At 47.4% G+C, this 26,003-nt stretch overlaps 1 long non-coding RNA gene across 1 annotated transcript in view; it reads right to left on the reverse strand.

Moving 5' to 3' along the window:
• Positions 1-692: 692 nt before the first annotated feature.
• LOC144482100 (uncharacterized) overlaps positions 693-26,003 on the reverse strand; it is a 44,933-nt gene continuing 19,622 nt past the window's right edge. The window contains exons 2-4 of the long non-coding RNA XR_013495855.1: positions 20,451-20,561; positions 3,374-3,820; positions 693-1,651 (exon numbers count right to left, since the gene is read on the reverse strand). This is a non-coding gene — a long non-coding RNA (uncharacterized LOC144482100). The remainder of the gene's footprint in view (positions 1,652-3,373; positions 3,821-20,450; positions 20,562-26,003) is intronic.

The following is a 26,003-nucleotide window of genomic DNA, read 5'->3' on the forward strand; positions in this document are numbered from 1 at the left end:
GTCTGCGTGGGTTTCCTCCGGGTCTGGTTTCCTCCCAAAGTCCAAAGGTGTGCGGGTTAGGTGCATTGGCAATGATAAATTGCCCCTTAGTGTCCTGGGATATGTAGGTTAGAGGGATTAGCAGGGTAAATATTTGGGACGATGGGGATAGGACCCGGGTGGGATTGTTGTCAATGCAGACTCGATGGGCCGAATGGCCTCTTTCTTCACTGTCGGGTTTCTATGATTCCAGGGAAAGGAGAGGGTGCTGAATGTTACAGTCATATCTAGGGTGGAGAGAAAGGTCAACTTAATGCGGGGTAGGTCCATTCAAAAGTCTGATGGCAGCAAGGAAGAGGCTGTTCTTGAGTTGGTTGGTACGTGACCTCAGACGGAGGTCACCTGATGGAAGAAGGTGGGAGGGAGAATTCCCGGCGTGTGTGGGGTCCTTGATTATGCCGGCTGCTTTTCCGAGGCAGCGGGAAGTGTAGACAGAGTCAATGGATGGGAGGTGTGGATAGAGATGCGCAAAGAGACATATTTAGAACGTATATCTCTGTGAATGGAAAAGTACTGAAGGACCACAATCGATATGTCGATATATTATCCTGTGAATAGGGAGTCACTGAAATTCTGTATCTCGAGTGTAGATGTTTCCCTGTAGGTGGAGAGGCTGTTAGGGTGCAGGGCACTAATCAAGAAAGGTTGTCTTTAATAAAAATGTTAGTTTAAAAGTTTATTTATTAGTGTCACAAGTCGGCTTACATTAACATTGCAATGAAATTGCTGTGACATCTTACCGTTCAACTGAACTCAACCGTCCAACCTGCTTTGAGCTCAGCTCAAGTCATGCCATGGAATGTAAAGCTGTATAAACTCGATCCGCTTGAAGCCAATGCAAAAACAGAACTGAACCACTGGATTCCATTCAACCCAAAATAATGCAACATTTAACAAGGCAAAACCATCATGTGGCCACCGGGATTTACTGGATGGTTTCAGAATGAGAAATGAGAAGGGAGCCTGACGGACAAAGCATCGTCATGAATAACTCCCGTGCAATGTTTTTTTTAGCTCCCATGTTTCACAGATGGCGATGTTTAAAATGAGAAGGAACGTCTTTTTTTATTCCGCACGACATTATAAATAAGAGATTTTTCGGCCAAATTCCCCCGTTAAAACAGCAATGTCATGATGCTGATTTGCTGTCAGCTCAATGATGTGATGCACAGTGTAATGTTTCAGGAATGAATCTTCTGTTTTCTGTTGAGGAACTAGTAAACCTTACAATGAGGCTGCTTGAAATATTCAAATCCTGAAATAAAATGCAGTTTCCACGACAGTTTGGCTCATTGTTCTTCAAAGACTTTTACAAAAAGAAGTTTCAACAAATGCCGAAGGTCGAATGTCTCCTTAAGATTTTAAAAATGTTGACAGTTTACAATCGCACTCTGGTCTTCATTTCTCAGAAGGTGATGCTGCTCTAGTTGCTTCATGTGATATTCAGCTGCAATGAAGCTCGCAGGAAGTGAGTTGATGTCCTCTACAATGATATATTCGGTGTTACTGCTTATGCAACGACTGGGTTGATGTTACATCAAGTGCTGAAGCAGATTCTAAGCGCAAACAACAACCACGCCCCGAAAGACCAGCCAGGAAAGAACGTGTTTGTCTGGGGAGGAAAACAGAAATAATGTTTCAAATTCACTTCTGTGTTAAACATCAAATCACAGAATCCCTGGTGTGCAGAAGGAGGCTATTCGGCCCATCAAGTCTGCACCGACCACAATCCCACCCAGGCCCTATTCCCATAACCCCACATATCCCTGCTAATTCTCCTGACACTAGGGTCAATTTAGCATGGCCAATCAACCTAACCCACACATCTTTGGAATGTGGGAGGAAATCGGAGCACCGGAGGAAACCCACGCAGACACAGGGAGAATGTGCCAACTCTACACAGTCAGTGACGTGAGACCAGAATTTAACCCGGGTCCCTGGTGCTGTGAAGCAGCAGTGCTAACCACTGTGCCACTGTGCCGCCCCAGATAGTCCACATCTTTTCCCGAAGGTAGGGGACTCCAAACGTAGAGGACATAGCTTTAAGGTGAGAGGGGAGAGATGCAAAAAGGCCCAGAGGGACAATTGTTTCACACAGAGGGCGGTGAATGTCTGGAAGAAGCTGCCAGAGGCAGTAGCAGAGGCGGATACAATTTTGTCTTTTAAGAAGCATTTAGACAGTTACATGGGTAAGATGGGTATAGAGGGATATGGGCCAAATACAGGCAATTGGGAGTAGCTGAGTAGTTAAAAAAAGGTGGCATGGACCAGTTGGGCTGAAGGGCCTGTTTCCATGCTGTAAACCTCTCTGACTCTATGACATGGGGGACAACAGTCAGACTCCGCACAGACAGTAACCCAAGCCGGGAAGCGAACCCTGGTCTCTGACGCTGTGAGGGAGCAGCACTAACCACTGTGTCACCTAGTCTCAGACTATCTGATCTTATTATTGTTGGGTAAACAAATATAGAGAGAGAGAATGAATGATATGAATTAAAAGAGTTTCCACAGCTGGAATCGTGGTCTGTGTGGATGAGCAATCCAAATTAAGATGATTTGCAGAGATACAATTTAAAATTCACTTTGTTATATGACTGCATCATGTAACCACGATTTTGCAAATTATGAGTCTGTGTGAATTATGGAAAAAGCTATTCGATTTCCCATTCATCTGGTTTTCTTGTCGAATTACCTTTCTTTTTACTGAGTTACCTTTTAGATCAACACTAAATCTCAGATCCTGGCAACAAGAAGGTCATTTATTCTTGTTTTCTTTTGAATATTAATGTCTCAAACGGATAAGTAGCAACCGTTTGGTAAATAAGACAACTGCAAATGACTTGCTGGGACTGAAAGGGCTTCACAAAATTGATGTGAGCTTAATTTTCAGCTTATCTGGATTTGATTTGATTTATTATTGTCACATTTATTAATATATAATGAAAAGTATTGTTTCTTGCGCGCGATACAGACAAAACATAGAGAAGGAAAGGAGAGAGTGCAGAATGTAGTGTCACAGTCATAGCTCGGGTGCAGAGAAAGATCAACTAAATGCGAGGTAAGTCAATTCAAAAGTCTGACAGCAGCAGAGAAGAAGCTGTTCTTCAGTCGATTGATACGTGACCTCAGATTTTTGTATCTTTTTCCCGAAGAAAGAAGGTGGAAGAGAGAATGTCCCGGGTACGTGGGGTCCTTAATAATGCTGGATGCGTAGCCGAGACAGCGGGAAGTATAGACAGAGTCAATGGATGCGAGGCTGGTTTGCGTGATGGATTGGGCTACATTCAAAACCTTTTGTACTTCCTTACAGTCTTGGGCAGAGCAGGAGACACACCAAGCTGTGACCCAACCAGAAAGAATGCATCTGTAGAAGTTACTGAGATTCGGAGCTGACATGCCAAATTTCCTCAGTCTTCTGAGAAAGTAAGAGGCGTTGGTGGGCTTTCTGAACTATAGTGTCGGCATGTGGGGATCAGGACAGGTTGTTGGTGTTCTGGACACTAAAAACTTGAATTTCTTGACCCTTTCTTCTTCGTCCCCATTGATGTAGACAGGGGCATGTTCTCCTTTACGCTTCCTGAAGTCGATGACAATCTCCTTCATTTTGCTGACATTGAGGGAGGGATTACTGTGGCTGCACCAGTTCACCAGATTCCCTATCTCATTCCTGTACTCTGTCTCGTCATTGTTTGAGATAAGTTTATTTATTCGTGTCACATGTCGGCTTACATTAGCACAGCAATGACGTTGTGAAAATCCCATAGTCGCCACACTCCGGCACCTGTTCGAGTACAAAGAACAAAGATCAGTACAGCACAGGAAACAGGCCCTTCGGCCCTCCAAGCCTGTGCCGCTCCTTGGTCCAACTAGACCATTCGTTTGTATCCCTCCATTCCCAGACTGCTCATGTGACTATCCAGGTAAGTCTTAAATGATGCCAGCGTGTCTGCCTCCACCACCCTACTTGGCAGCGCATTCCAGGCCCCACCACCCTCTGTGTAAAAAACGTCCCTCTGATGTCTGAGTTATACCTCGCCGCTCTCACCTTGAGCCCGTGACCCCTCGTGATCGTCACCTCCGACCTGGGAAAAAGCTTCCCACTGTTCACTCTATCTATACCCTTCATAATTTTGTACACCTCTATTAGGTCTCCCCTCATTCTCCGTCTTTCCAGGGAGAACAAGCCCAGCTCACCAAATCTCCCCTCATATCTAAGACCCTCCCTACCAGGCAACATCCTGGCAAACCTTCTCTGCACTCTCTTTAAAGCCTCCACGTCCTCCTGGTAGAAATCATAGAAACCCTACAGTGCAGAAGGAGGCCATTCGGCCCATCGAGTCTGCACCGACCACAATCCCACCCAGGCCCTACCCTCACATATTTTACCTGCTAATCCCTCTAACCTACGCATCCCAGGACTCTAAGGGGCAATTTCTTTAACCTGGCCAATCAACCTAACCCGCACATCTTTGGACTGTGGGAGGAAACCAGAGCACCCGGAGGAAACCCACGCAGACACGAGGAGAATGTGCAAACTCCACACAGACAGTGACCCGAGCCGGGAATCGAACCCAGGACCCTGGAGCTGTGAAGCAGCAGTGCTAACCACTGTGCTACCGTGCCGCCCCAGTAGTGTGGCGACCAGAAATGGATGCAATATTCCAAATGTGGACTAACCAGCGTTCTGTACAACTGCCACATCAGACTCCAGCTTTTATACTCTATACCCCGTCCTATCAAGGAAAGCATGCCATATTCCTTCTTCACCACCTTCTCCACCTCTACTGCCGCCTTCAAGGATTTGTGGACTTGCACACCGAGGTCCCTCTGTGTTTCTATACTCTTGATGGCTCTGCCATTTATTGTATACGTCCCCCCTACATTTGTTCTTCCACTGAGGGACAATTTTGCATGGCCAATACATCTAACCAGCACGTCGGTCGGACTGTGGGAGGAAACCAGAGCACCCGGAGGAAACCCATGGAGACACAGACATGGGGACAACGCGGCACGGTGGCACAGTGGTTAGCAGTGCCGTCTCACAGCGCCAGGGACCCGTGTTCAATTCCAGCCTTGGGTCGCTCTCTGTGCGGAGTCTGCATGTTCTCCCCCTGTCTGTATGGGTTTCCTCCGGGTGTTCCGCTTTCCTCCCACACGCCAAAGATGTCTGGGTTACGTGGATTGGTCACGCTACATTACCCCTGAGTGTCAGGAGGACTAGCAGAATAGATATGTGGGGTTGCGGGGACAGGGTCTGTGTGGGATTGTGGTCGGTGCAGATGTGATGGGCTGCATGGCCTCCTTCTGCTGTGTAGGGATTCTATGACTATTCTATATCAACATGCAGATTCAGCACAGACACTGACCCAAGCCAAGAATCAAACCCAGGTCCCTGGCGCTGTGATGCAGCAGTGCTAACCACTCTGGGATAGCAGCATTTGATGCACAGTTTGTGATAAATCTTTTAGAATGTGATTTATTGTTTACTGTATCAGACAGGTTCTGATTACATTGCAAGGTCTCAAGCGCCAGTGAATGACTGGACCATACCGTGACACAATGGTTAGCACTACTGCCTCACAGCACAGGAACCCGGGTTCAATTCCCAACTTGGATCACTGTCTGTGTGATGTCTGCACGTTCTCCCCGTGTCTGCGTGGGTTTCCTCCGGGTGCCCCAGCTTCCTCCCACACTCCAAAGATGTGCGGGTTAGGTGGATTGGCCATGCCTAAATTCCCCCTCAGTGCCAGGGGGCACTAGCAAGGGTAAAGAGGGATTACCGGCATGGGGGCTGGGTGGGTTTGTGGTCAGTGCAGGCGTGAAGGGCCGAATAGACACCTTCTGCACTGCAATCGGCACGTCTTTCACACTGTGGGAGGAAACCGGAGCACCCGGACAAAACACACGCTGATATGGGGGAGAACATGCAAACTCCACACAGTGACCCAAGCCGGGAATCGAACCTGGGTCCCTGGCGCTGTGAGGTAGCAGTGCTGACCACTGTGCTGCCCCAATGAAGTCTCCAGTGATTTTGCACTCTATGTTTCAAGTATTCTCAAGCTTGAAACAAATTTAGTGAATTATTTTAGCGCTTAATCAATCACCTCACGAATTTATTGGAGGAGATGAATGGCAAAAAGTTCAATGAAGTTTGTTATCCTCACTGTAATATTTAGGGACATATCCTGATACAGAACAAACAGATTTATGTTAAAGTTTGCAGGAAATGATGTTGAAACGAACAATATTTGTGCATTGAGAGGCGTTCAGGTCTTCACATTTAAATATTAACTTTGGTCTTAAAAGAAAACATGTACCCGGATCATTCCAATGCAGGTAAGATGCTCTGTCAGAGAGTCAGTGCAGACTCGATGGGCCGTAGGGCCTCCTTCTGCACTGCCGTGGGTTCGATGGTTCACGGGAATGCTGTGATCTTGGAATTCAGCATGTATAATGCACTCTTTATGATACATCTCTTAGATTGTGACTCGCTTTTGCTAAGTGAATATTTGCTGGTCACATTGTAGTCTTTTCACACTCCAGTACCAGTCAATTAAAGGAAACTGAGTAGTTTACAGAGATTATGATGCCGTTTATATTTCTTCACTGTCTGTCTGAATGTTGTATAATCAATATTGTGTCATCAGTATTGTGTAATCAATGTTGTCAAATCAATATTGTGCAACAAATATTGTACAATCAGTATTGTGTAATCAATGTTGTGTAATCAATGTTGTCGAATCAACATTGTGTAATCAATGTTGTGTAATCAATGTTGTGTAATCAATATTGTGTAATCAAAGTTGTGTAATCAAAATTCTGTAATCAAAGTGCTGTAATCAATACTGTGTAATCAAAGTTGTTTAATCAATATTGTTTAATCAATATTGTGTAATCAATGTTGTGGAATCAATATTCTGAATATTCCGGGGTACAAGTGTTTTAGGCGAGACAGAGGAGGGACCAAAAGAGGTGGGGGAGTAGCAGTATTAGTTAGAGAATATAGTACAGCGGTGCAGAGGGGGGGCAATTCAGAGGGGTCGTGTAACGAGTCACTGTGGGTGGAGCTTAGAAACAGGAAGGGCACAGTCACGATGTTGGGGGTATGCTACAGGCCCCCCAACAGCCCAAGGGAAGTGGAAGAACGGATATGTCAGGAGATAATGGATAGGTGCAGGAAAAATAGGGTTGTTGTAGTGGGAGACTTCAATGTTCCTGGCATAGACTGGAAATCGCGTAGGGCTGGGAGTCTGAATGGGGAGGAATTTGTAAAATGTGTACAGGAAGGTTCTTTGGAACAATATGTAGATAGCCCGACTAGAGAGGGGGCTATACTGGACCTAGTACCGGGGAATGAGCCCGGTCAGGTTTTCAAAGTTACGGTAGGGGAACATGTGGCAAAAATAACCACAATTCTGTTAGCTTTAGGATAGTGATGGAAAAGGATGAGTGGTGTCCCAAGGGTAAGGTGTTGGATTGGGGGAAGGCTAACTTAAGTGGGATTAGGCAGAAATTGGCAGCTGTTGATTGGGAGAGGCTGTTTGAGGGTAAATCCACATCTGGCATGTGGGAGTCTTTTAAGGAACATTTGATAGGGCTGCAGGATAGGCATGTGCCTGTAAAAAAGAAGGATAGGAAAGGTAGGAATCGAGAACCATGGATAACCAGGGAAATTGAGGGATTGGTGAAAAAGAAAAGAGAGGCGTACGTTAGGTCCAGGCAGCTAAAAACAGAGGGAGCTCCGGAGTAATACAAAGTCGGAAAGAACTCAAACGAGGAATTAGAAGGGCAAAAACGGGTCACGAAATGTCATGGCAGACAGGATTAAGGAGAATCCCAAGGCATTTTATTCATACGTTAGGAACAAAAGGGTTGTCAGGGAAAAAATCGGACCTCTCAGGGACAAAAGTGGGGAATTATGCTTCAGAGCCCAAAGAAGTAGGGGAGATACTAAATGAATACTTTGCATCGGCATTCGCAAAGGAGAGGGATGTGTTGACTGGGAGTGTCTCGGAGGGGAGTGTTGACCCATTAGAGAAAATCTCCATTACAAAGGAGGAATATAAAGACTGACCAATCCCCAGGGCCTGATGGAATCTATCCAAGGCTGCTCATGGAGACGAAAGATGAAATCGCTGGGCCTCTGACGCAAATCTTTGTCTCGTCACTGGACACAGGTGAGGTCCCAGATGATTGGAGGATAGCTGATGTGGTCCCGTTATTTAAGAAGGGTAGGAAGGATAACCCGGGAAATTATTGGTCGGTGAGCTTGACGTCTGTGGTAGGGAAGTTGTTGGAGAGGATTCTTAGAGCTAGGATGTATGCGCATTTAGAAAGGAATAAACTCCTTAACGATAGTCAGCATGGTTTTGTGAGAGGGAGGTCATGCCTCACTAACCTGGTGGAGTTTTTTGAAGAAGTGACTAGAATGGTTGACGAGGGAAGGGCCGTGGATGTCGTCTATATGGACTTTAGTAAATCGTTTGACAAAGTCCCTCATAGTAGGTTGGTGCAAAAGGTTGGATCTCATGGGATAAAGGGGAAGGTGGCTAGATGGGTGGAGAACTGGCTTGGTCACAGAAGACAGAGGGTGGTAGTGGAAGGGTCCTTTTCCGGCTGGATGCCTGTGACTAGTGATGTTCCGCAGGGCTCTGTATTGGGACCTCTGCTATTTGTGATAGCATAAACGATCTGGAAGAAGCTGTAACTGGAGCGATCAGTAACTTTGCGGACAACACGAAAATGGCTGGACTTGCAGATAGTGAGGAACATTGTCAGAGGCTACAGAAGGATATAGATGGGCTGGAAATTTGGGCAAAGAAATGGCAGATGGAGTTCAATCCAGATGAATGCGAAGTGATGCATTTTGGTAGAACTCACGTAGGGAGGAGCTATACGACAAATGGCAGAACAATAAAGGGTGTAGATACGCAGAGGGACCTGGGTGTGCAAGTCCACAGATCCTTGAAGGTGACGTCACAGGTGGAGAAGGCAGTGAATAAGGCATATGGCTTGCTTGCCTTCATAGGATGGGGCAGAGAGTATAAAAGTTGGGGTCTGATGTTGCAATTGTATCGAACGTTGGTTCGGCCGCATTTGGAATACTGCGTCCAGTTCTGGTCGCCACACTACCAGAAGGACGTGGAGGCTTTAGAGAGAGTACAGAGGAGGTTGACCAGGATGTTGCCTGGTATGGAAGGGCTTAGTTATGAGGAGAAATTGGGTAAACTGGGGTTGTTCTCACTGGAAAGACGGAGGATGAGGGGTGACCTAATCGAGGTGTATAAAATTATGAAAGGCATAGTTAGGGTGAACGGTGGGAAGCTTTTTCCCAGGCCGGCGGTGACGTTCACGAGGGGTCATAGGTTCAAGGTGAGGGGGGGGAAGGTTTAACACGGATATCAGAAGGACGTATTTTACACAGAGGATGGTGGGAGCCTGGAATGCGCTGCCGGGCAAGGTGGTGGAGGCGGATACACTGGGAACCATTAAGACTTATCTGGTTAGCTACATGAACGGAGTGGGAATGGAGGGATACAAAAGAATGGTCTAGTTTGGACCAGGGAGTGGCGCGGACTTGGAGGGCCGAAGGACCTGTTCCTGTGCTGTTTTGTTCTTTGTAATATTGTGTAATCAATGTTGTGTAATCATTACTGTGTAATCAATGTTGTGTAATCAATACTGTGTAATCAATATTGTGTAATCAATGTTGTGTAATAAATATTGTGTAATCAATATTGTGTAATCAATGTTGTGTAATCAGTATTGTGTAGTCAATACTGTGTAATCAGTATTGTGTAATCAATGTTGTGTAATCAATGTTGTGTAATCAAAATTGTGTAATCAATGTTGTGTAATCAATATTGTGTAATCAATGTTGTGTAATCAGTATTGTGTAATCAATGTTGTGTAATCAGTCTTGTGTAATCAGTATTGTGTAATCAGTATTGTGTAATCATTATTGTGTAATCAATATTGTGAATTGAAGGTATTTGACCCAGATTATTTTAACGTGTGTCACTGAACACAGTACTTTAATTTAACAGCAAAGTTCCTTTTCTGACTGTCGATTCTGGGCAGTGGTTCGAGAATCGCCATTTTGTTATAAAATAAGGGACCTTCTGTTTCCACTGTCTGTTTACTTTGGGAGGTATAACTTTATCAAAAACAGAAAATACTGGAAAATCTCAGCAGGTCTGACAGCATCTGTGAATCATAGAATCCATATAGTGCAGAAGGAGGCCATTTGGCCCATCGAGCCTACACCAACAACAATCCCACCCAGGCCCTATCCCCGTAACCCCACATATTTACCCTGCTAGTCCCCCTGAAACTAAGTGCCGATTTATCATGGTCGATCCACCTAACCTGCAGATCTTTGGACTGCGGGAGGAAACCGGAGCACCCGGAGGAAACTCACACAGACACGGAGGGAATGTGCAAACTCCACACAGACAGAAGAGAGAATAGAAACAACGCTTTGAGTCTGACGAAGGGTCATCCAGAGTTGAAACATTTGGTCTATTCTCTCAGATGCTGTCGGACCTGCTGAGTTTTTCCAGCATTTCCTGTTTTTATTTCAGATTCCAGCATCCACGGTATTTTGCTTTTATCTTACTCTTCATCAAAGATGGCACCGTTTACAGATTAAAGTTTATTTATTGGTCACAAGTAGGCTTATATTAACTCTGAAATTAAGTTAATTTTGTTGAAAAGTCACTTATTGCAAACGAGCTGCCAGAGGCAGTAGTGGAGGCGGGTAAAATTTTGCCTTTCAAAAAGCATTTAGACAGTTACATGGGTAAGATGGGCTGCACGGTGGCACAGTGGTTAGCACTGCTGCCTCACAGCGGCAGGGACCCGGGTTCAATTCCAGCCTCAGGTCTCTGTCTGTGTGGAGTCTGCACATTCTCCCCGTGTCTGCGTGGGTTTCCCCCGGGTGCTACAGTTCCCTTCCACAGTCCAAAGGTGAGCAGGTTAGGTTGATTGGCTATAGTAAATTGCCCCTTAGTGTCAGGTGGACGAGCATGATAAATGGGTGGGGTTACAGGGATAGGGTCTGGGTGGGATTGTGATTGGTGCAGACACGATGGGCCAAATGGCCTCCTTCTGCACATTAGGGATTCTATGATTTCTACAGGTATAAAGGGATGTGGGCCAAATGCGGGCAATTGAGACTAGCTTATTGGTGAAAACTGGGATGTGTGGACAGTTTGGGCCAAAGGTCCTGTTTCCATGCTGTAAATCTCTATGAATCGACTGTGAAAATCCCCGAGTCGCCACACTCCGGCACCTGTTCGCATGTACTTAGGGAGAATTTAGCATGGTCAATGCACCTGACCAGCATGTCTTTGGACACTAAGGGGCAATTTAGCATGGCCAATCCCCCGAACCTGTACACCTTTGCACACTAAGGGCCCGATTTTACCATTTTGATTTCATGCACTGAATCTGGACGCAATTCAGATCTGAATTGGAAATCTGTTCTCCGGGGGCCCCATACGCACTTACCCTGGAAAAAACATTGTGAGTGTGAATCGCTCTGTGGGCGGGGCTTCTCGCTCTCGAAACGCTGCAACTCCGATCGGAGCTCTGAACTGCGCGTGCGCAGTGAGAAATACATCTGAAATGGGCGCCCCTGTCACATCGCTCCCGGGCAGCAACAAGCGGATCAAGTGACCTGGGAGCGAAAGGTGGGAGTGATGGCCCCCACAGACATCGCCCCACCCCACAACATAACTATCCCCCTTTACACCCACCTCCCCCACTACCCAGACCGATCGCGACCCCCCCCCCCACCAATCACCCGCAGAATGGCAACAGCAACCCTCCCACCCCTGCCCCCTTCACCAGAGAATGATCTGATCCACCTCCCTCCCCTCCCCCCATGACCAGAGAATGATCTGATCCACCTCCGGCCTCCCGCACCCACACCCCCTCTCCCCCCACCACTGATCTGAGTCAGAGAGCCGCCAGAAGCTCTGATCTTACCTCCTCAGAGCTGGACTGCCCGAAACAGACCTTTGCCGAGCACATCTGTTCCGCGCCGAATCTGGACGGGCGAACGCGATGGTAAGGGCGGAAATGCAGGTAAGATTGGGCATCCAGCTCATTAAGTCAATTTAAATGCATCACCCATTTCGGGCGCGGTTCGGATCGCGGCCATTTTCGGGCCTTGGTAAAGTGGACATCTGCACGGATTGTACTAATCGCCTCACACCTGACTTTACCAAGTTTTCGCGCCCGTTAAGGCAATTTAACATGGCCAATCAACCGATCCTCCATATCTTTGGACACGAAGGGGCAAGTTAGCATGGTTAATCCACCTGTCCTTCTCATCTTTGGACACGAAGGGGCAATTTAGCATGGCCAATCCACCCAACCTGCACATCTTTGGACACTACACAACCTGCTGGTCTGAGGCTTTATCCCGCTGGCAAATCAGACCATGAGGCCCTTAGTGTGGTGTAACATAACCGATGTTTCGTGCCAAAATCGGTATTGTTCATTCTCAGTGTGTGGGCATTGCTGACTTTAGTGTCCATCCTTGGAAATTCATCGTTGGAGCTTTCTTACAAACACAGGGCAGACTCAGTCACTTCAGAGGACAGTTGAGTCAACCACATTGGTGTGGGGCTGGAGTCACGTAGAGCTGAGCCTGGGTAAGGACCTCTCCTGAAGTACATCAGTGAACTGGTCAGGCTTTTAAAACAACCCATCAACTTCACCGCTATTTTCACTGACTTATTTCCAGATTTTACAAACTGAATTGAAATGTTTAAAGCCCCGTTCTCTGGCCCAGCTCAACACGAAGGTGCCCGAAAATCCTCTTATTCTGCTCACACTCTGTACCCCCAACATTAATTAATCTTCATATTCAGAAATAGATTGATACTTCGTGGGGTGGCACAGCGCCAGGGACCCTGGTTCGATTCCTGGCCTCGGGTCACTGTCTGTGTGGAGTTTGCACGTTCTCCCCGTGTCTGCGTGGGTTTCCTCCGGGTGCTCCGGTTTCCTCCCACAGTCCAAAGATATGCAGGTTCGGTGGATTGGCCATGCTAAATTGCCCCTTAGTGTCAGGGAGACTTGCTAGAGTAAATGCATGGGGTTACAGGGACAGGGCCTGGGTGGGATTGTGGCCGGTGCAGACTCGATGGGCTGAATGGCCTCCTTCTGCACTAGAATTATACGATTCAGCGTGGCATGAGTGCTAAATTTAGCATGACCAATTCACCTAACCTGCAAATCTTTGGATAGTAAGGGGCAATTAGCATGGCCAATACACCTAACCCGCACATCTGTGGACACTGAGGGGCAATGTAGAATGGCCAATCCACCGAACCAGTACATCTGTGGACACTAAGAGGCAATGTAGAATGACCAATCCACTGAACCAGTACATCTGTGGACACTAAGGGGCAAGGTAGAATGGCCAATCCACCTAGCCAGTACATCTGTGGACACTAGGGGGCAATGTAGAATGGCCAATCCACCTATCCAGTACATCTGTGGACACTAAGGGGCAATGTAGAATGGCCAATCCACCTATCCAGTACATCTGTGGACACTAAGGACACTTTAGCATTGCCAATCCACCTAACAGCACGTTTTTCAGACTGTGGGAGGAAACCGGAGCAGCCGGAGGAAACCCATGCAGACATGGGGAGAACATGCAGACTCCGCACAGACAGTGACCCAAGCCGGGAATCGAACCTGTGTCCCTGGTGCTGTGAGGCAACATAGCTAATCCAATTAGCCAGGCAGCAGGTTATTTTAGTCTTGGCATTCTGCAATGTGATCGGATTCATTGAACTGTCATGATTTTTTCACTATCTGTTTAAATTTCCAAGGATTATCACATTAAAAGCATCTGAGGGAAATGTCTGAGTGAATAACCCATCGCCCCCATGACTGTTTTGGAGGAGTTGAACAACAGGAACTGAACTGAAGGATGTTTTTCTGACCATAAAAGTGAGATCCATAACCTGATGTGAAGAAGATTTATGTTAAATCTTGGATAAAATTATTTCCAAATCAACATGCTTAAAGATGCCTTAAGAACAAAGAAAAGTGCTGCAGAGGAACAGACCCTTCGATGTTCACTCTCCCATGTATCTCTTGGAATGGGATTGATTTTGCTGTGTAAACAAGTGCTGATTGTATCGGGAGGTTTAACACTCAAGCATCAGTGAATAAGTATAAAGGTTATTTATTCGTGTCACAAGTAGGCTTACATCAACACTGCAATGAAGTTACTGTGAAAATCCCACAGTTGCTACACTCTGGCGCCTGTTTGGATAACACTGAGGGAGTATTTAGCATGGCCAATGTACCTAACCAGCACTTCTATGGGACTTTGGAAGGAAACCGGAGCGCCCGGAGAAAACTCATGCAGACACGGGGAGAACGTGCAGACTCCACACAGACAGTGACCCGAGCCGGGAATCAAACCCAGGTCCCTGGAGCTGTGAAGCAGCAGTGCTAACCACTGTGCTACCGTGCCGGATTCACCACCCTCTGGCTGAAGAAATTCCTCCTCGTCTCAGTTCTGAACTAAGAAGTCTCACAACAGCAGGTTAAAGTCCCACAGGTTTATTTCGAATCACGAGCTTTCGGAACGCTGCTCCTTCATCAGGTGAGTGGGAAACTGGTGTTGTGAGACTTCTTACTGCGCACACCCCAGTCCAACACCGCCATCTCCACATCACATTTCTAAAGGGCCGTCCCTTTCCTCTGAGTCTGTGCCCTCGGGTCCAAGTCTCCCCAACTAATGGAAACATCTTCCCCAAGTGCACTCTATCCAGGCCGTTCATTATTCTGTAAGTTTCAATGTTATCCCCTTCCTCATACTTCCAAACTGCATCGAGTGTGGACCCCCAGACATCAGACGCTCCTCATGCGTCAAGTCTTTCATTCCCCGGATCATTCTTGTGAACCTGCTCTGGACCCTCTCCAAGGCCAGCACATCCTTCCTTAGATACGGGGACCATAATTGCTGACAATATTGTGAATGCGGTCAGACCAGTGTCTTATAAACCCTCAGCAGTACACCCCTGCTTTTGTATTCTCGTCGTCTCGAAATTAACACTAGCAGAGTGATCTCTGCTGTATCGAATTAATATTGACCCTACATTATTTCCAACTTTCCATCCCTCCCTGACCCTCAACACCCCATCGAGGCTGTAACTGTTCTACGTTGGGTATAAAAAGTGTTGGATTGAAGGGGGTTAAGTGAAGCTGTTTGTTTAGTGACTGGAATTGATGTGAGTCTCCATGGATCTGATTAGTGTGCCTGGAGGGATTCCCCTCTTCTATTAATAAGGGATTCCGTTCAATGTGTTGTCCCATTGGGTCAGCGGGAGCGGCAACTCCGACAGCAACAGAGATCAGCGGCTGTGGAGAGAGAGGGAGGGAGAGGAGAGATCAGAATCTGGGAGCAATGGATTGGAGTCTTCCAACAATGGATCAGAATCTGGGAACAATGGATTGGAATGTTACGACAATGGATCAGAATCTGGGAACAATGGATTGGAATCTTGCAACAATGGATCGGAATCTGGGAACAATGGATTGGAATCTTGCAACAATGGATCAGAATCTGGGAACAATGAACCGGAATGTTCCAACCAAGGACAGGAGTTTATTCTATTGGATTTCTGTGTTTACTGATTATTATTGGATTATGACATCAGCTGATCGGACTCAATATCTACTGAGGGTGATTCAATGTATTTACTATCCCCTCCTGGCGATTGTTGGTGTTCCGGGTAAGTCTCTGGCTGGAATTGGACCGGCCCGACCGCCACGGGAATCGGAGCAGGCGAGGGGCGGAGAATGGGAAGGTCTGTTGAACACGGGTGGGATTTTGCAGCTTGGGGAAGAGTGAGGCTGGAAACTCCCGTCCCCTGTGTCCAGTTCCTAATTCTAGAAAGGCTGTTTAACTGTATTGATTTTCTTGTCATTTCCTGTACTGGGTTTGCTGCTCTTGTTGAATCTCTGTATCCGGTTATTAATTCTTTCAGCCACTGACAATTGTCTCAGGGTCTATGGGCTGGGATGTCTTCTGAGTGCTGTGACTTTCCATAGACATGTGACCTCAAACACTATTCCTTCATGCGTAAAATATTGAGACAGAATCCTTTTCACCCTCTGCATATAACACCAGTTCACCCACCCAATCACCAGGCCACAGAATTAATTTTATTGGTCATATCTGCACAGCAGGATCTCACAGAGAGAAAACATATTTCATTAAATTTGAAATTTATTCATCAGTGTCACAAGTATGCGAACATTAACATTGCAATGAAGTTACTATAAAAATCCCCGAGTCACCACACTCCAGCGCCTGTTCAGGTACACTGAGGGAAAATTTAGCACGGCCAATGCACCCAACCAGCACAACTTTCAGATAGTGGGAGGAAACTGGAGCACTCGGAGGAAACTCACGCAGACATGGGGAGAACATGCAGAATCTGCACAGACAGTGGCCAAACCTGCAATTGAACCAGGACCTCTGCTGCTGTGAGGCAGCAATGCTATCCCCTGTGCCACCACAAGCTCTCCGAGAGCAACAGGAATACAAACACACAGACACACCCAAACACACATACATTAAAACACACATTTGTTGATAGAAGCAATCAGATTTAGATACTCCCACTCACACACAAATTCAAGAACCAAAATTGCTGCAACACTCCAGAATAACGCACACTTAGGAACACTCGTCAGGTACTCTGTTGCTCACACACAAACACGCACACACACACATGCATACTGGTACAGACAATATAGACACACGCAACACACACACGATAGGGGGGCAGGATAACAGCTACTCCCTGTCCATTGATGGTGGGGTGATCAAGTAAAACCGCGTGACAGCCTGGAACTCAGGTCCACGTCCCATTTCTCACCTCTTGCAACCTTCACCGGCAATGGATAAACAGCGGATTCAGTCTCCTGCCCATTTCCGGCAAGAGGCTGAATAAATTATTTCAATCTATTTTAAAACAAATTTAAATGAAATTAGTGAGCCTGGGATGGAATTGTGCGCCACACTTGCCTTTGCAGCCTCACCGGGAGAGGTTGGGTCCGGTGAGGAAAACAGCTGGCCACATGTATGAGGACGAGTCATGATGACCTCGCCGGGAGAACTGAAGGCCATTGAGGACACCGGGCAAGGTCGAGGGCAAAGGTAGGTGCCCCTTGGGCAATGCCCACCGGGCAGTACCAGGGAGTGGGGCATGAGGTGGTGGGGTCTACAGGGGCGGAGCCTGAAGGTAGCGGGGCCGACTCTGAACGTAGTTGCTGGGTGGGAGAGGGTGCCGTTACCACACTGCCCGCTGTCTGTGGGGTGGGGTGGTCCCCGCTGCCACTCTGCACGTGATTGGTGTTGGTAAGGAGGGGGGCATCACTGCCTCTCTGCATGCACATTGGGGTAGGAAGGGGGTCTCGCTGCCACACCGAACGTGATTGGTGGAGGCAGGGAGGGGGGCATCACTGCCTCTTTGCATGCACAGTGGGGTAGGGAGGGGGTTTCGCTGCCTCTCTGCATGCACAGTGGGGTAGGGAGGGGGTCTCGCTGCCTCTCTGCATGCACAGTGGGGGTAGTGTGGGGGTCTCGCTGCCTCTCTGCATGCACAGTGGGGTAGGGAGGGGGTCTCACTGCCTCACTGCATGCACAGTGGGGTAGGGAGGGGGTCTCGCTGCCTCTCTACATACACAGTGGGGTGGGGAGGGGGTCTGGTTGCCTCTCTGCATGCACAGTGGGGTAGGGAGGGGGGCATCACTGCCTCTCTGCATGCACAGTGGGGTAGGGAGGGGTCTCGCTGCCTCTCTGCATGCACAGTGGGGTAGGGAGGGGGTCTTGCTGCCTCTCTGCCTGCACAGTGGGGTAGGGAGGGGGATCTTGCTGCCTCTCTGCCTGCACAGTGGGTTAAGGAGGCGTGCCCTGCTGACACTCTGCATGCAATTGGTGTGGGGGAAGGGGCGGTGATTGGTCCAGGTGGTGGGGAGGGGGCTGGGTCTATATCTGGTCGGGGGCTGCTCAGAAAGAGCTGAGGACCCCCGGACTACCTGGGGGCAGCTGCTGTGTTGAGGCTCGCTGCAGCAGCAGAGAGCTGACAGATGTCTCTCTCAGACCAGGCAGCTCACTGCTGGCTGCAATTGCGCATTTGCAACCAGATAGGTTTGGGAGGTAGTGGGTATCCCAGCCAGCGCTGTGAGAGCTGCAAGTGATGGGGCCACTGCTGTGGGTGGTCCAACAGCCATCGAGTTTTAACAGCACAAAATGAGGCCCTTCGACCATTATGTCTGAATAGGTCATCAAACACCTATCCAATCCAATCCCATTTTCCAGCACTCGATCCATAGCCTTGTCATAGAGTTTACAGAATGGAAACAGGCCCTTCGGCCCATCTTATCCATGCTGCCCTTTCTTTTTAAACCCCTAAACTAATCCCAATTGCCCACATTTGCCCCATATCCCTCTATACCCATCGTGCCCATTTAACTATCTAAACGCTTTTTAAAAATAAAATTGTACCCGCCTCTACTACTGCCTCTGGCAGCTCGTTCCAGACACTCACCACCCTCTGTGTGATAAAATTGCCCCTCTGGACACTTTTGTATCTTTCCCGTCTCTCCTTAAACCTGTGCCATCTAGTTTTAGACTCCCCTACCTTTAGGAAAAGATATTGACTATTGAGCTGATCTGTGCCCCTCATTATTTTATAGACCTCTAGAAGATCACCCCTCAGCCTCCTACGCTCCAGAGAAAAAAGTCCCAGTCTATTCAGCCTATCCTTATAACTCAATCCATCAAGTCCCAGTCGCATCCTCGGAAATCTTTTCTGCACTCTTTCTAGTTTAATAATTATATGCTCTGGCGTTTGAGTTGCTGATCTAAATGCCTCTTGTGGTTTTTCCCGCTTCTACCATCCTTTCAGGCCGTGAGCTGCAGATCCCATCACCCTGTGGATGAAAACATTTTCCCTCAAATCCACACAAACACCTGCCCTTTACCTTAACTCCACGCCCCTCTGGTTATTGACACCTCTACTAAAGGGAAAAGGTTTCTTCCTATCCGTGTGCCACATAATTGTGTTCATATCACTCAGCTCCCCCCCCCCACCCCCCGCCCCCACCTGAAAGCATTCCCCACCACCACCCACTACACCCACTCCACCTCCAGCCGTCTCTGCTCTAAGGTAAAAAACCCAGCCTAACCAGCCTCTCCTCATAGCTGAAACTCTCCAGCCCAGGCAGCATCCTGGTGAATCTCCTCTCCACCGTTTCCAGTGTAATCACATCCTTCCTGTAGTGTGATGACCAGAGCTGTGCACAGTTCTCTTGCTCTGGTCCAACCAGCATTTTATACACTTCCATCATCACCTCCCAGCTCTTATAGTCTATGCTGCGGCTGCTAAAGGCAAGTATCCTACATGTCGTCTTAACCACCTCATCTACCTGTCTTGCTGCTTTTGGAGATCCACATATCTGCAGCCCAAATTCATTCTGGTCCTCTGCACTTCCTCAGACTCGACCGGACATGGTACATTTCCTTGCCCGGATAGTCGTCCCAAATGCATGGCCTCACATTCGTCAGGTGTAAATTACATTTGCCCATTTGCCCAGCCTTTCAGTTTCCTCAGCACGGTGGCACAGTGGTTAGCACTGCTGCCCCACAGCGCCAGGGACGTGTGTTCCATTTCTGGCTTGGACCACATCTGTGTGGAGTTTGCACATTCTCCACGTGTCTTCATGGGTTTCCTCCGGGTGCTCCAGTTTCCGCCCACAGTCGGAAGACTTGTGGGTTAGGTGGATTGGCCAGGATATACTGGACTTACTGTCAGGGAGAATTGCTTGGGTAAATGCATGGGGTTCAGGGGATATCGCCTGGGTGGGATTGTGCTCAGTCCAGACTCGATGGGCTGAATGGCCTCCTTCTGCACTGTAGGATTCTATGATTCCTGTCATCTAAGGCTTTCCTCCTCAATATTTACCACACCACCAATTTTTGTATCATCTGCAAACTTACTGATCACACCTCACACATTCATGTCCAGACCATCAATGTACACTACAAACAGCAAGGGACCCAGCATCGATCCCTGTGGAACCCCACTGAACACAGGCTTGCAGTCACAAAAACAACCTTCCACCATCACCCTCTGCCACTCAGCCATTTTGAATATAATTTACCAAATTGACCTGGTTCCAATCGGAATCACTTCCTTGTTCAGTCTTCCATATTTGTCAAAAGCTTTTCTGAAGAACACGTAGACTACATCGACTGCACTTCCCTCATCTCCTCATCCAGTCACCTCCTCAATATATTCCAGCGAATTGTCAGACATGATCTCCCCCTGTCAAAGGCACGCTGACTATTGTTCATAAATCCTTACCTCTCGAAGTGGAGATTAATTCTGTCCCTCAGGTTGTTTTCCAATCATTTCCCGAACACGGATATGGTGATGGTGGTGTCCTGGCCGTGATCTTGGATATCTCCAGGGCACCTTGCAGGATGGCAGTATGGCACAGTGGTTAGCACTGCTGCCTCACAGCATCAGGGATCCCATTTCAATTCCTGGGATTCCATCAGCACCAGTGAAGCTTCTTTTTAAAACTTTGTTCCATTCTCACATCTCGCCTGTTGGGATTTCTCCTATTACAAGAACGTGTGGTGTTCCTCTGGAAAGAATCCACTGTGAGCAAGTCCAGTTTCTCGCAGCTCCCCAATGTCCACATTCAGCCTTGTAAATTCAGTCTCGGTCACAGCCGTCCCGTGTACATCATCAACCTGCATAAGTTCATTGGTAAGGTCAGGGCACATCGTGCTGATGTTTCAGCTTGAGATGCAAAAGACTGATTTGATTTGAATTGATTTGGTTTATTATTTTCACATATAATAAATATGTGATCCAAGCCGGGAATCGAACTCAGGTCCCTGTGAGACAGCAGTGCTAACCATTGTGCCACCATGCTGCCGACTCAGGAACAGCTTCTTCTCTGCTGCCATCTGACGTTTTAATGGGCCCACATCGCATTCAGATGATCTTATTCTACACCCTCGCTCTGAGTCCAACATTACATTCTGCACTCTCTCCTTCTCTATGTTCAGGGTTACAGTGTTACAGAGTTCAGTGTTGGGCCAGGGAGATGGTGTCTGTGGACCTGTTGGGGAGGTTGGTGAACTGTAGTGTATCCAGGCAATCTGGGAGGCCGGAATTGATTCATGCCATGACTAACCTTTTGATGCATTTCATAACATTGGATATAAAGTGAAAAGTGTTGTTGCTTGAGTGCCATACAGACAAAGCATACTGTACATAGAGAAGGAGAGAGGGCAGAATGTAATGTTGCAGTCATAGCTAGGATGTAGTAAAATATCATCTTAATGCAATGTGGGTCCATTCAAACGTCTGATGGCAGCAGAGAAGCTGTTCCTGAGTCGGCAGCATGGTGGCACAATGGTTAGCGCTGCTGTCTCACAGGAACCTGAGTTCGATTCCCGGCTTGGATCACTGTCTGTGTGGAATTTGCACATTCCACCCGTATGCGCATGGGTTTGCTCCGGATGCTCCAGTTTTCCCCCACAGTCCAAAATGTGCAGGTTAGGTTGATTGGCCATGTTAACTGCCCATTAGCGTCCTGGGATATGTATGTTTGGGGGATTAGCAGGGTGCATATGTGGGATTTCGGGGATAGGACCTGCGTGGGATTGTTGTCGGTGTAGACTCGATGGGTCAAATGGCCCCCTTCTGCACTGTAGTGATTCTATGATTCTATGAGTCGGTTGGTCCATGTCCTCACACATTTTTTATCTTTTTCTCTGATGGAACAAGTGGGAAAAGTTGATGTCCGTGGTGCGCTATTCCTGAATTAGGCTGGTTGCTTTTGTGAGGTAACGGGAGGTTGAGACAGAGTTAATGAGTGGGAGGTTGGTTTGAGTGATGGACTGGTCTGCATTCACCAAGCTTTGAAGTTTCTCGCAGTCTTGGACAGAGCAGGAGCCATACCAAGCTAGAATGTTATTTATGGTGCATCTGTAAAAGTTGATGAGAGTCGCAGCTGACATGCCAAATGTCCCTAAACCTCTGAGAAAATAGAGGCGTTCGGAGACTTTTTTAATTATAGGGACGTCATGGAGGAACCAGGAAAGGTTTTTCGTGATGTGGACCCTAAAACGTGAAGCTCTCGACTATTTCAACTTCATCCCATTGATGTAGATCGGGGCATGTACTCCACTAGGCTTCCAGAAGTCGATTTGCTTTGTTGACATTGAGGAAGAGATTATTGTTGTCGCCCCAGTTCACCAGATTCTCTGTCTCTTCCTCCGACCCACTGCAGGTGTCATCAGCAAACTTGGGAACCGAGTTGCAGGGGAATTTGGCCACACAGTCACCAGTGTATAAGGAGTATAGTAAGGGGCTGAGGACGCAGCCTTACGGGGCACCGCTGTTCAGGATGATTGTGAAGGAGATGTTGTTGATTGTCCTTAATTTTGCTCTCTATGGATTAGGAAGTTGAGGATCCAATTGCAGAGGCAGGAGCCAAGCCCAGCGCCACGAACTTTGGACATGAGTTTCGTAGGACTAATGGTGTTGCAGGCTGAGCTGTAGTTGATAAACACGAGTCTGTGTTCCAGGGTTCACTGTCGGGCCCGGGAGATGGCATTGTGGACCTGTTGTGGATGTCGGTGAACTGTCGTGGATCCAGGCAATCTGGGAAGCCGGAACTGATTCATGCCATGACTAACCTTTTGATGCATTTCATAATATTGGACATCAGAGTCACCGGACGATAGGCATTAAGGCAGCCTGCTTGGCTTTTCCTTTGGTACTGGCCTTTGTTTGAGTTTTACCTGGTGCATAGATTGGCAACCTTCCTGCCGAGAGACGACTGCAGCTGCACTGGTCCAGTAGACCAACGTGGGACAGCAGTAATCGCACTGAGCATTATGGACGATAGCGATTCGCTGAACCCTGAAACTTTCTCCCACTCTTGAAAGAAACACTGGAAGTTGTGTTCTGTGCCAATCGAGTGTGAGATTACTATTTTTTCCTGTGTTGTGCTAACAGTGGCCACAATGCTGTGATCTCCTCTCCAGGGTACAGTTCTGTGTAAATATAATAGAGATTCTGTGCTGTCAAGGCATCAGGATCTCCCTCTGCCAATTGTTAGTATTGTCCAGAGGCAAGGGTCAAACCAGCCCTCTTTGGTACCAGCTCTGTTGCAGGGGTTGTCAGTAAACTGTCTGAGAGACGACAGATTACCATCTACAGGATTCCAGTCTGGATTTTCTGTCAGGGTTTACTCCCTCACCCTTGGAGCTGAGTGAGGGTCAATGTTGTGGACTCTCCGGAAAGCTCTCTCCCAAATGTATACCAGTGTGTTGCTACCATGGACTGCACGGTGACACAGTAGTTAGCACTGCTGATTCACAGCGTCAGGGAGCTGGGTTCAATTCCAGGCTTGGGTCACTGTCTGTGTGGAGTTTGGACCTTCTCCCCGTGTCTGTGTGGGTTTCCTCCGGATGCTCCACTTTCCTCTCACACTGCAAAAGACGTGCTGGTTTAAAAAAAAGATTTAAGTCATTTTATGTGTATACATTCTTTTTTATTTTAACCCATCCTCAGTCCAAATGGTAACTTCTTTCCCTGAATCCTGTCTAATTTTATTCTTTATTTCCCTTCCTGACAGTGAACATAATCACAATTGTGACTCTGACGAGCAGAAACTGTGGTCTGTCCAAATGTGTGACTCGTTACCTGGTGGCCATGTCAGCGGGGGATCTGCTGGTCGTTATCCTCGACCTGATATTCAGACACATTCCCATTATTTATCGGGAACAGTTTGATTTCCTGCGCTGGGTCCCCGTGTGTAACATCCACGCCGTCCTGCTTTATGCAGCCACTGACTGTTCTGTCTGGTTCACCGTCACTTTCACCTTTGATCGATTTGTGGCCATTTGCTGCCCCAAGCTGAAGAGTAAATATTGCAGTGAGAAATCGTCGGCTGTGGTTCTGGGAACAGTGACGGTGCTGAGCTGTTTAAAGAACATCTTCTGGTATTTTATGTTATTAAATAGATATCTGCTGGGGAACATCCCCTGGTTTTGTGATGTCACAGTGGATGTGATGGAATCTCCGGTCTGGACAACAATCGAGTTCCTCCACAACATTCTAACCCCGGCTGTCCCGTTTGTCCTGATTCTGGTGCTCAACGTTTTCACCGTCAGACACATTTTAATGAGCAGCAGAGCCCGCAGGAGACTCCGGACTCACAGCAGTGGGGAGAATCCCAGAGACCCAGAGATGGAGAGTCGCAGGAAATCCATCATTTTACTGTTTGTTATCTCAGCCAATTTCATCCTCTTATGGTCGACATTAATGGTTTATTCGATATGTAAACGGATGTATAATTTGGGCTATCGGTCTGTCTGGTTAGATTACTATGTTATGGAATTTGGTTTCATGTTGCAACTCACAAGTTGTTGTACAAACACTGCCATTTATGCTGTGACACAGACTCACTTCAGACAGCAGCTAATACATCTGCTGAAATATCCCCTTACTGCAATTCTTCAACTCATGAGACCCTGACAGGAAACTACAACTACAAGACCCCTGACTCTTTCTATTGGACTTTCAAATATAAATAACAAACAGCCTCACAGAGACAGAGAGAGTGACAGATAAAGAGAGAGAGAGGGCAGTGAGAGCAAAACTGGGCGTGATAGAGAGACGGAGGTTGACAGAGAGAGGGACGGGTACAAATACATGGAGCGTGACACCGTTTGAAAGAGTTTCAAACAGATACAGGGAGAGAAACAGAGAGAGCGAGAGAGAGAGAGAGAGAGAAAGAACAGAGACAGATAGGGACTCTCCCAGACCGAGAAAAACAGGGATAGAGATTGGGGGAAATGGGGAGGGAGATGGACAGGGAATGAGAAAGGGAGACAGAGGGAGACAGATGGCAGAATGTAATGAGAAAGGGAGACTAAGACGGAAAGGGAGACAGAAAGGGAGGCAGAGAGAAACAGAGACAGAGAGCGTCAGTGAATTTGAAACAGTGAGACTGAATGAGTACAATGGACACAGCAAGAGCAAAAGACAGAGCGAGGTCGAGAGAGAGAGAAAGACAGAGAAATAAGAAAAGGGGGACAGAGAAGGAGAGGGACAAGGAGAGTGAGACTGAGGGGGGAGGAGACACAGAGGAAGAGTGTAGAGAGAAGGTGAATGAGGGAGATGCAGAGAGACAGTAAGAGACACAGAGAAACAGACAGATATATATATATATATATATATATATATACACACACAGAGAGAGATACAGAGAGAGGCATGCACAGAAAGACAGAGAGACATACTTAATGACTTTAACGATAACCATCAGGTGGAGTTATTGGAATATGAGCTCCCTGATTGGGACAGTTAATGCTGTCCAATCCGGGAGCCCTGCAGACGTATATAATATGGTGTGTCTCGGTTACCGGAAGTCAGGGTGTGTACACTCTGGGTGTGGATGTGATGGACTGGTGGTTTTATCACTACACTATTAATACAGAAACTCAGCTAAAGTTCTGTGCACCCGGGTTCGAATCCCGTCACAGCAGATGGTGGAATTTGAATAAATATATCTGGAATTCAGAATCAGCTGGTGACCATAAAACCAGTGTCGATTTTCGGAAAAACACATCTGGTTCACCAATGTCCCAGGGAAGGAAATCTGTCGTCCTTATGTGGTCAGGACTAAATGTGACTCCAAGTGGTTGACACTTAATTGCCCTCTGAACATGGGCAACTAGGGATGGGCAATAAATGCTGGCCGGCCAGTGACACCCAAGTCCCAAGAGTGAATACAAATACTTTGTACTGGGAAATTTTAAACAAACGGTAAACTGTTTCTCACAGCTGGATAAATACCCAATCCCTCTGATTGAGGACTGAGCTTCA

Source organism: Mustelus asterias, assembly GCF_964213995.1.
Source record: "Mustelus asterias chromosome 26 unlocalized genomic scaffold, sMusAst1.hap1.1 SUPER_26_unloc_14, whole genome shotgun sequence".
NCBI classification, from domain to species: Eukaryota; Metazoa; Chordata; class Chondrichthyes; order Carcharhiniformes; family Triakidae; genus Mustelus; species Mustelus asterias.